The following is a 12,258-nucleotide window of genomic DNA, read 5'->3' on the forward strand; positions in this document are numbered from 1 at the left end:
CTAACTGCGCAGCATGACTATCACCACCCTGTATACACAGGCTGCAAGGAGGGAGGGTGTCAGTTTTGCTGATTGGGTTTTTTTTATAATCTAATTTGACCAACTAATTGGTCTCTGGTTTGAGCATTGGGCTGCTAAATCCAGGGTTGTGCGTTCAATCCTTGGGGCCATTTAGGGATCTGGGGTAAAAAATCAGTCTGGGGATTGGTCCCGCTTTGAGCAGGGGGTTGGACTAGACGACCTCCTGAGGTCCCTTCCAACCCTGATATTCTATGATTCTAAATCAAACCGACTCTGAGCCTCCATTCAGTCCCTGTCATTCACCACCTCAAAACTGCCAATTATCCCTGTGACAAGACAGTTCCCAAGGCAGTTGAATCCTGAAGCTATTCAAGATAAGCTTGGAAAATGCTTCCCCCTAGAGCCCTTATCAGGAATACAGTGAAGTGGGGGGAGGTGGTTGTGGTTGGGGGCGGGGGACTAGCAGGGAAGTCATGGGGAAGACCGAACTGAATGACCCACCAGTGGGAGAGTCACAAGGCAAAGAGCCCTCTGGGACTAACTAGGGACTTCGACAGCCCCAAAGGGCAAACTCCTTGCGTTTTTGCAAAGGGGGAAATAAAAACCTGCTCAACAACAGCTTTGCAAAAACTGTCTGGCAAAAAGCCTGTCCCTGTGTGTGCCCAGGGGAAGCAGAGTGCGCATCAGAGCCGTGTCACACGGGATAGCACCGGCCTGGGCTGCAGAGGAAAGCTACAATGGTGGTGCTGCAGCTGCTGCTATTCAAGAACGTCAGTCCTTGCTCAGATCATTAGCCCACACCCAGGCCGTGTGCCTCCCTCCCGTCATGTTACAGTCAAAAACCACACCAGTGGCTGTCTCAGCACCTTCAAGCCAAAACTCCAAACGAACAAGGTGGCACAAGCGTGTTCCAAACACTTTAATCTGTATCCTCTTTGCCCCTCAGCTGTATTAGCGGTGCACGACTCTGCTGAGTGCCTCCGTGTACTTTATGTAGGGCCACGTTTAATCAAACAAAGGCAAGGCCATTTGTAAAACAGCAGACAAGCTGGCGAACTCCCAAATCTCAGGGCACAGGGAGAGGGGAAGATGGTTCACCCGTAGCTTTTCGGGCTACAGTCAAGGCGGTGGGGAGACGGTGATACCTGCCCAAGCTCTGCTCTTCGAGATACCACTCAGTTGACTATGCAGGGGGGCAGAGTACGATCATGCACGCCCTGCCAGGCGTGACTCCCACTCCTAGGTGTTCAACTACATCCTTCGGCAGGGCAGGATTAAGGCATAGGCTCATGCCCGGGGCTCCTCTCTGTCGTGCAATGACATCAGAATCCAAACTCTCCTTAAATATACCTGTGTTTCTAGCTCTCATGGTTGTGCAGAAAAATGTGAACAGAGTGTAACCAAAGCAGTGATGTCTGCAGGCGGCATCCAGCAAAGGGAGAAGCAGCAATAACTGGAGCCCGGTAGACTGCAGTCTTGGCACCCACCCACACGAGCATGCTGCAGCTGGTTGAAGGGGGGATGGCCATTGGACTCTGTGGGATTGGCTCTGCTCCTCCCGTCTGGCCTACTGTTTCCAAAGGTCAGAGTGCCAAGAGAGAAAGGAGGCGGTACTGCCCATGCACCACCCACTCACTGCACCAACACAAGGGGGCCACTCACAGTCCATTGTGCAGCTCGCTCTGCCTTTCTCCCAGGCTTTGGCAAGCAACACAAGTTGACAATGACAACACCTACAGCATCATGGTTGGGCCTCAGCGGTAACACTACCAAGAAGAGCAGGGCAGCCCTCCCTCCTGAGAGCTATTGCTTCAGTCTGCCTGGAAACGCCGACGCTTACACTCGGGTCACATCGCCAAGGCTTTTTTCTAACCAAAAAAGCTGGAGCTGGACCACCCCACCCCACCCCACCCCGCCCGCCCTTTTATTTATTGTTTTTAAATGAACGTAGAGATTCTGGAGCTTGTGACAATCTCCTCAAAGAACGCGGCAGGTTATCCAGCAGGCCCCATTGGAGCCGTGTCTGCAATAAAGAGACAGTGAAATTGCACCATATAGGATACAGTTTCCTTTAGTTCTGAGAGGAGCTTGCTCTGTGGAAAACTATCCAGGAAAGCCAGCAATTCCTGTAGCAGATCTTATCTTTATTTTGAAATGTGGGTGTCTCCCCCGTCTTGAATTTTCTGTGCGTCTTGAGCAAGACGAGTCAATACAATACCCCTAATGTGAACAATGTGTCTCCTGTATTGCTGTCACTTAGCGTTAGAAAGCTATTTAAATATGGTGGTTGAATAAGAAATCTTTGTACCAAAATGTAAGTTAATGGGGTAATTTTGTGTAAAGAAAATGTCATAATATGGTTTTATGTAACAGTCCCTGTTGAATTGACTTCACCGCAAATAAAGACTACAGTGTTTTGATAAGAATCCATGTGGTGTTGGATTGTGAAAGACTAATGGGGGGTTTGTTCCCAAAATAATCAAAAATGGACATTTACTTCTCTGAGAATTATATGCTGAGTTCTGAAAAGGTTAGTCCCATTGAGGTAGCTAGTAAATGCTTCCCTGCTTGTATCTAGAGGCTGCCATGGAGAAGGGAAGCTAAGAATGTGCTACCATTGAGGTCAATAGGGTAAATAATACCATACATTGAAACCACCTGAGTCTGTATTACCCTTTCAACGGCACCCAGCTGAACACATCTTGCAGCAAAGACTTCTGGGAAGCCCAGGTGTCTGCTTATGCAGAAAACATGCTTTGGAAATGGCAAAGCTCCAATAAAATGGTGCGGCTTTCTCTACAACTGAGGGTGGGGAGAAGGGTGGCCGAGGACAGCATGGGAAAAACAGCAGTCATACACCAATAGACATGCACCCCAGTGCGCAGCTGCCAAAGGAGCAAAACGACGGAGCAGTCTCTGAACCCCGCAGCAGAGACCTGTGGCCTAGAGAGATGATTCAGCCTCGTCAGGGCTAATTGAGCAGCTGCTTTCTTGGTTCCAGGACAGCCTGTTCTCATTCCAGTGACTGGCTGTGTCTGCCTGACCAATCTTATTTTCCCATTGCTGTGTGAGGTGGAATGATGTGCTGCATGCCATGAAGTGGTGCTGAACAGACAGGGTTGTGAGGCTGGCACAGCATAAATCCTTTCCTGGATTCCTTAGGGCATGGTGCCCTCTTCCCTGATGGACCCAGTATGTCTGTAATAGGGATCCCAGGGGCTACAGGGTACTGTCGTGGTACGGTCCAAGGGACTGAGCAGGGGCCTAGGAGCTAGGCACACTAGAACTCAAATCCCACTGCCCAGAGCAACTTTAACGGCAGCAATGGCCATGTCCGTTCAGTCCTCTATAAACGAGAGCTAATAATGCTGCCCTATTGGCACTGGGGTGCTTGAATTAACCATCGCTACAGGACTTGGGGGGAGTTCAGTGCTGGTGTAACCCAGCCTGCTTCGTGGGGCGCTGTCCCCCTTTAGTCACACCTAGCCCAACTAGCGATTAAGGAGTCTACTGCAGCCTTGGCTAAGAGACATGTGGCTTTCAGCTCCTTCCTGCTAACAATCTGTTAGCATTATACTGGCTTATTAGGGACAGATGCACAATACTAGTCAAATACAAGTAGGACAGAAGCAGCAGGCACTTTCCTGCAAATAACTTTGTTCTTGAAATAGCTAAGATGGCAAAATTCTCCAGTTTAGAGTCTGGGGAGGAAACAGGTCATGCACCCCTCTGCGGAGGCTCAGGGCTTATTATTACTGTACGTATTACAGTAGCAACAAGGGAGACAGTCCCTGACCTGAGGATCTTCAAGTTTAGATAGACAAGACAGAGTGGGAGGGTAAACAGAGGCAGAGAGAGGACACGACTTGCTTAAGAATTGAATAGAATTGAGGGGCTCTCAGTGCCCTATCCACTAGACCATGTTGTTGCTCCAGCCAACAGCCCCGTTGTATTAGGGGAGGTTCTGGGGGTACACCGGAACCAGCCCACTGACTCTCTGAGAATGTGGTCCAGGCATTGGGAATGGATCTGCACGAATGCTCCACCCCTATTCCTTAGCCCCAGGGCATTTGGCTTCATGCTTGTTGCACACTGATGTGCTGCATTGGTCCATCTGGTGCGAAGAGGGCAAGGCCCTCGCTTAATGGCCAACCAGGGAATGTGACTTTAGCCCTGCTCCTTGGGAATATTTCCTTGGGGCAGGAACAGGGCGACATTATTAATGCAGCAAATTAAGGCCTTGGCTCTGTCTGCGCCATGCACGTCACAGCGGGTGCGGGATAGGTCGTTAGAGAGATGTATGAATTATTCTCACTAATCAAAGCCCTGCCACAATGTAGGGTACAGACAGGGCAGCGGCAGACTCTCTGCCTGCTCAAGGTGCCTTGTCATGATTGCACTGCCGCCTCTGGCTCCCGACTTGATGAGCGTTTCCTTGGAGCTGCCTGTTGCCATGTCAACACATCTGTCTAAGCAGTTGCCACTTGCGGAAAGTTTAAGGTAATTTAGCACAGAAACGAGGGAAGAACCGTGAAGGTTTTAACCCTTTCCCACTCCCTGAACAGCTTCCATCTGGAGGAGGAGACAGGAGCTGCACCCCGGGCCAGGCCCAGGTGGGATACGGGCTGGGGCGGCCCAAGGCTTGGAGCAGTCATGCTAGGGCCCAGAGATCACTTCCATAGGAGAGAGGCTCAACGAGAAGCACAGCTGCCAGGCTGTGTGCGCCCACACCCCCAAAGGCTGCAGAAGATACCATGCCAGAGAGCCCTACAAATGACACTGCATGTTCCTGGCCCTCGGGTAATGCTGAGAAGATTAGGGTGGCACTGGCCTTTGTGCATCAAGGGAAATGATCCAGGGCACCTATTTCTTTTGCGGTTTATAAAAACACGCCTGCAGCAAACCCTTCTGGGAGCACAAACTGAACTCGCAACAGTAAATTGTACCCTGGTGACCGTCAGCCCTGACTCTCCCCCGCACTCCTTTCAGCCTCCATGCCCCCACACCATCGCCCCTCTCACGCTAAAGCCAGGCTCCACTCTGTGCTTTTACACCGAGACCCCGGAGACACCCCGCTCCCACAGCCAGAGGATGGTGATCTGGAGTCTTGGGGCACAGAGCAGACAGACCCTGCGTTTGTTTATACGGTCTCCTCTGACAGACTCAAGGCCAATAACCGCCAGGGACTTAATCTATCCTCTTGCGAAGATTTGACCCAGCTTGGAGTTCAAACCTCTGGTCCCAGGGACTTTGGGTGGGAATCAGACAAACCGTCCTCCTAACCTGGGGGAGGGCTAAAAGGAAGAGGGGACCCACCTCTCCGTAGAGCTGCGTAAGGGTAGGGGACCGTTCAGAGGGAAGTCTTAAGGCCAGCAGGTAGAGAACAACCTCCTGCGTTGGCCCCTGTGCTCAGGCAACACCCACCCGGCTCTTGCTGCGTTTTTGTGCCCTTCCATCAAGGAGTGGGGCAGAACCTCACCCAGCCCCAGCAGGATCTGATAAACCGGGCTGTTTATAGTGCTCTCGCTTTCCCCAGCTCTGGCCCCAGTAGTGGGGGGGCCCCCACACAGCTGCTGGCTCCTTGCAAGTACAAGGCTGACATCAGCCGTTGTCAAGGGAACCGTCTTTTGATAAAATCATGCGACAGTTACTTTGCAATTCAACCAACAGGCTCCCTGTAACCCCACCCGACTGCCCCATCCAGGACTCCCCATGGCAGACACTCTAAAAGAGCATGGGGGGGGGGCCAGCAGGGGGTCTCTGAGAACAGTGATCAATCCATGTGTGGCTTTAGAGACACAGTCAATGCCTTGCAAGCCTCTGAGGAAAGGGTATCACCTGCTTAGAAACATTCCTTTAGAGGGAAGCGGTGGCTAGTGGTGAGAGTAGGGGACTGGGCGCCAGGACTCCCGGGTTCTATTAGCTCACAAGAGAGTTAGCAGGGGTAGGCCAGACGCTCTAGGAGAGGAGTGGGAGTCAGGACTCCTGGGTTCTATTCCAAGCTCTGCCCAACGACTCACTGTATGATCGTGGCTCAGACACTTCCCCTCTCTGCGCTGTAAAATAGGGATAATTATGCTGACCTTCCTGTGGAGGGAGGGACGAGGTCTGTTTAATTCATACCTGTGCAGCAAGAGGATGGCTAGAGAGCTACCCCGCTTCAGCACAGTCTCCTATGAGATGGGCCGTGCTAATGTGACAGGAGATGGTCCCGGAGTCACTTAAAAGGTGCCCCACCTAAAGAGAACCCTGGTTCTGATTATACCTTGAAAGAGCTGAAGTTAGAGAGCTCCTAAGGAGACTCAAAGGGACAGGAGGTTTTTGCCCTTTTCTGCTTAGAACTCTGTCTGAGAGGGGAAACGCTAAGCACCCAAGCAAGAATCAAGGACTCAACTACAGTTTTCCTAACAAACCTCTAATTAGCAAGGGCAAGTAAACAAAGCAAGCCAAGGGATCCAGTGGGCAGAACATTTTTTCCCTAATGCCTCAGGTTGCTAAATAGTCAACATTATGACAAACTCTTAAACAAACAAAGACCCTGAGCTCGCTTCACAATCGTGTCACTTGGACTATTTACATTTCTGGTCTAACCCGAGCACTTTTCATCCTCTGCCTCCAAGAACATCCCAGCAGCCAAAGCTCTTCACCTTGTTTTAGTAACATGTATTTAATAGAACACATTTTTGATCAGCAGCCAGCAGTCTGATTCAGCACCATCACTTTGCAAATTTTATACAGGGGTCAGTTTCCCAGGGGAATGTCTGCTAACTGTGGAGGAATGACGACAGGCTGGCTTGCAAGATGCTCCCTGCACCAAAAGGATGACGGAATCTAAGCAGCCGTTTGTATAGCGGTGACAGGAATTTTGGCAAACGTTAGCTTTCTAAGAACACCAGTAGAAGAACACACACAACAGGCTTCTAAACCAGAAGAGATCAGTTTGCCTCTTATGTGAGCATTTCTCAAGTTCTGAGCACCGCTTTGGAGCCTGGGTGACTCCCTTCCTATTTGTTTTATTGCCATGATGTTGAACAAAACACACCCCCTCTAAAAATAATAGAAACGTAGGTTGAAAAGGCAGGCTTTCGGCTTACGGCAGGCAAAACGTCAGCATCAAAGCATGCGTTTGAGACTCTCTTTTAATAATGCAAAAATACCCTACACATTTACTCTTTTTGCACTGCTCGAAATAAGTAGGCAAGGGCACAGGTGTGACTGATAGAACTTCCCCAAAGTCCCTGGGAGCTCATTCCCAGAAATAGCAGCCTTTAAAGGGGCTGATTTTTATACAATTTCTTGGAAACCATGAAACTGATTTTTGCTCCTACAGAATTAACTGTAAATTGTCTAAAAATAAGCATGGAAAAAATCAGAGGGTGGGGGGAAAAAATGAACATCAATGCCTGGAAACCTTTTTATAGAAGTCTTTGTACTGCATGGCCTCCATTGTTTCTAGCAAGATCTTTGGAGGGGGGAAAAAACTAATTTACAAACCAGGGCCCTCCTGTAGTCTCTGAAGGCTGTCTGAATGGCTCACACCTATTAGATCATAAAGGCGTAAAGAGAACAATGTACTCACTTCACCTTACCCAGTTATTCTACTATATTTAGTGGCTTTCCTTCCAATCCATCCCTGGCTGGCAGGATCTTCACCCCTGAAATCAAATCATCTGCAAAAAACCACGACTTCCACCCTATTCTGGTGGCTTCGGGGTGATGGTACTAGAACACTGGATTACTGGTTTTGGGGAATGAGGCAACAGGGAGCCAGGTGTAACAACAGACTGGAAGCGTCTGGAGGCAGGGACTGTTTTTCTATGTTCTGTCAGGTGCCTGGCACACGAGTGTAGTCAATACGAAACAGCACTGCAGCAACACTGCTCGGCGTTATTGCTGAGCTCCGTGTTGGCATTATAAGCACGGCCGTGTGCTGGGTTTGCTGTGACGTGCCCCTACACACGCCACGGGCCGCTGCCTAGCTCAAGAGAATGGCCTGTGTGGAGGAGGCAGACTGCCTTCTCGCATGGGACAGGGGCAGGACGTTTCCCGGAGCAGCACTGAATCACCCTTTCCCAGAATGATCCAACTTCACGCAGCACGCATGAGTTACAGATCCGGACAAACCCAACTCCCCCCTGCCAAAAGGTCCAGCCCTTACCTCCTGGCCAATGCATCTGCCCAGCGAGACACCGAGGGCACCCATGGGGCCCCCACACGGCCCATAAGCAGGTTATAAAATTCTTTGGTCCACAAAGCACCTTCTCAGTATCTCCTGCAGTCCTCAGGCAGGCAAGCCCAAGGGAGGTAGACTAGCCACATCTGTTCTCTGTCCCATGGGCAGCACTACTTTGCACCTCCTGCGTGCATGCACATCTACGACGCGTTTCACCTGCTAAACTCCCCATCCTGAAGATGTCTCCCCAGCCCAAGCACCCACCTCCACTTGCACAAGTGCTCAGACAACATGGAGGCACTTGGCTATATGGCCATATGACACTGTGGTGCCTGGGGGGCAGCCCTAGTGCCTCTCCCTGCACCCCCCACCGGTCTGATGAGATTAGCCCTCAGCTCCAGTCCCTGGCCCGCCTTGCAGCTCCCTGGGATGATTAGTCAGGCACAGAAGTAATTTAACCTTCCAACAGGTGCTTATATAATGGGGTTGTTAGAGCTGTTTAAGTATCCACATAGGAAAATGGATAGCCGCTGTGTTATACTGCTGATAGGACCAATTGTGTTTGCTTTAATACAGTCCTCTGGAATACTTCGGAGGCCAAGTGCAACAGGCTTCTGCAGGCTAATGCAATAGTCTAACTCAGGGGTTCTCCAACTTCATTGCACCATGACCCCCTTCTGACAACAAAAATTACTACATGACCCCAGAAGGGGAACCGAAGCCTAAAGCATCCCCAGTCCCCAGAGTCCCGCTATCCCAGGTATGGGAGCCAAAGCCTGAGTCCCCTGGCAGGGGGGTCCAAAGCCTGTAACCTGTGCCCCAGCACCCAGGCTGAAGCCCTTGGGCTTCCGCTTCGGCACCAGGCAGTGGGGCTTGGGCTTCAGCTCTGGGCCCCAGCAAGTCTAACCCCAGCCCATTGAAATTTGGGGTCCCGACCCACAATTTGAGAACCGCTCGTCTAAATCAAATGCATGCTTTTTCTATGGGATCCTTGGTGCAAAGTGTCCTTTAGTGAGGCAGGAATGATCGAAGCATCGAAACTACCCAATACACACCAGCTGTGCAGGAAAAGCGATCACAACTTACACAAGAAGTTGCTCAGCTTCGTTATGTCACGATCACCTTTTCTGTGCAGAGTGGCCCGTTCCCAGGGCACTCCTCCAAAGGTTAGGCTTTCACAATTATGCAGTGAATGGTCGGCACAGCCTTGCCAAACTCTGCACTTGGCATCGCTCCTGCCAGCCTCACACATTGTTTGAATGGGAGACTCAAAGGCTCCCAATAACTAGCCAAAGCCACAAGATCTGGGTTTTGCTGGGTTCAGCTTGACTTTGACAATCCTCTGTTATGCCTGATTTCAGCCAAGTTCTTAGTGTTTACCTCACCTTAACATCAAAACAATGGCATTTCCCAGAATGCCAGTATATGTACAGAGCACCCAAGGGATTAACACATCCAGAGAACCAACACAAGCTTGTCTCTAAACACAAAGAAAAACGGTGAAAACATTTCTCAAGACTAGAGGCAGCCAACACCAGTAGCATCTGACCTGAAGCTGCCAATGTTCGGTTCAAATACCCAGTGGGTTTGGAGCCAGGAGTGGCTGCTGGATTTATTTTGCTTTCAATGGTGCCTCACTCACTTTTTCCCGTCTCAGCCACAAGGCAGGTGCGGCTAAAGTGCTTAGTGGGAGAGATTTGCTTTGGCAGATGGATTTCAGAGACATCACCACAGACTCTGCAGCAAAGGGGGGAAAAGCCCCCAGCAAAATAAAAATCATATAGTACAAAAATACATCAAGTAAAATCACTGTTTTTGGTAACAAAAACCATCTCCGTGGGGTTTAAAAACTGAACTGAGAATGAACGGATGCTCTCTAACTAAAGAGTGAACATAAGGATTACGTCACAACTCATCAGCCTACCTCCAGGCAGCAGTTTTTTCCTAACCTCCTTCAAAGAGATGGGACAAGTTACACTGTGGATGATGCTTAGCAGATATCCACATATTCCCCACTGCCCCAGCCTAGCTTAATCCAGCGCAGCGACACATTTCTCAGGGCTTTCTTATAGAACAGAACACAAATGCCCTCACCCTGTCCAAAGGGAGATGCTGATGTAAGGTGAGGGGAAGAAGCAATCTGTGTTCTAGCATCACCAGCCTTTATAGTGATGCTGCAATTCCATCGGGCAAAGTCTGGTGATTGGTGGGACTAGCTGAACCTAGCATTTGTTTGTCAGGCCCTTATGGAAGGGAAATATGTAGCTGCCTGACATACAAGTGCTCCTCCTCTGGAGAAATCTCAGAATAAATAAATTGATGGGGAGGAAGGATGGTCCAGTGGTTAGGATGCTGGCCAGGGACTGAGGAGACTCAGGTTGAATTCTTCACTCCCGCACCGCGTGACCTTGAGCAAGTCACTCAGCCTCTCTGAGCCTCAGTTTCCCACTGGGGATAATAGCACTGCCCTACCACACATGGGTGTTATGAGGATAAATACATGCTCAGATGCTGTGGCCATGGGGGACATAGAAGTACCTGCAATACACTGAAGAGCAGTAGGCCCCACCCCTTGCTGTAAAGGGCCTCCCGCTGGTATTGCAGGAAGTGTGGGAGGAGACCAGCTCCTGGCCAGTGACAGAGCCAGGGGATTGAAAGCCCAGTAGCAATTCTAGGTTAATCACAACTCTGTCAAGCCAAAGTGGTGCAGGAATAACGAATGGGCCAGACCACGGGTCAGACCCGACACACAATGTGCAGCACCGTCCTGGATGGATACCGCCGTCTGACACACAGCTGGGGTCTGCCTCCCTTGTACACTTCAGTGACATTTGTACAGCTTGTTGTGTGAAGTCTCCATGGTCTGAATGAGGAAAGACAGACACACTCCAGAGCAGCCAGTCTCTATTCAGTCAGGGCCACGCAAGCTTAGTTGAAATCAGACCTCAAGAAACAAGGTTTGAGGAGCTACAATGGAGCCACGGGTGTCATGGGCTAACCCCAGAAGCAGTGTTTGGAAAGCAGAGTGTGGCAGCCAAGACCTGGGGAGCCGCTTCTCTCTGAAAATGTTACGTCTACTCCCCGCGCTGTACCTCTGAGGTCCACGTTGCCCTGCCTTGGCCTCCCCACGGGGCAATGCCAAATGTGCGATGCAGCATTTGATAGCTCTGTATATAACAGATCACCTCCCATTAAGGAGCAACAGGAGAACAAACAGGGCGGCCTGGGTTTCCTAGCTCATGAAAAATCTTAGCACAATGTATGGGCCAAGCCTGGCCTATAGCTTCCCAGACAGTAATGCTGTGTAAAGGCATGAAGGGAGCCATGCAAGTCCTTGGAGTTAGATGGGGCCCAATATACCCCTGATGACAGGAGCTTCCTGTTGTCGCCAGCCCTACCAGAGACTAGCAGCAGGGTGGGCTACAAGACAGCTATTGTCACAAGAAAAAGACTTCCTATTTTTAGAACTTTGTCTAAGCCCCTTCCTTGTGGCACCCTGCTCGCACTCCCTGGGTAATACCCAGCACAGCCACCAGGGCTGAGATGGAGTTGTTTTACTGCAATGGTATCAGCTCACTCCTGGTCTCCTGCGCCAGTACAAACTCCAGCACCCAGGTGCGCTGAGACAGCAGACAGAACTGGCTCCATTCTGCCAGAGCAGCTCATCTTTGTGATATCACTTGGAGGTTTTCAGGGAACATTATGGCCCCAGCATGATGCAAGCAGAGCAAGACCAACAGACTTTTAATAGGCAATAATTCTGACATGGACTCCCGGCAGCTGGATATTAACTGGTTTCATCTGCCATCTCAACATGCCAGACTGCGCACGACACCACCATGGCATCGTCTGTTCTGTGCAGTTAAGAAGCTCATTCCCTTCGCTGCACGTCTGGCATTGTAATTCCATCCCTGGGAGAAGAACACCTGAACCAGCTTCATAACTTAAAAGTTTCAGAGTAGCAGCCGTGTTAGTCTGTATCCGCAAAAAGAAGAACAGGAGGACTTGTGGCACCTTAGAGACTAACAAATTTATTAGAGCATAAGCTTTCGTGGACTATGCAT

At 50.3% G+C, this 12,258-nt stretch overlaps 1 protein-coding gene across 6 annotated transcripts in view; it reads right to left on the reverse strand.

Annotated features, from left to right (window-relative positions):
- The window catches only part of ALG9 (ALG9 alpha-1,2-mannosyltransferase), a 132,664-nt gene that overhangs the window by 47,866 nt on the left and 72,540 nt on the right, over positions 1-12,258 (reverse strand). The window lies entirely within an intron of this gene.

This window comes from Chrysemys picta, chromosome 16, assembly GCF_011386835.1.
Source record: "Chrysemys picta bellii isolate R12L10 chromosome 16, ASM1138683v2, whole genome shotgun sequence".
NCBI classification, from domain to species: domain Eukaryota; kingdom Metazoa; phylum Chordata; order Testudines; family Emydidae; genus Chrysemys; species Chrysemys picta.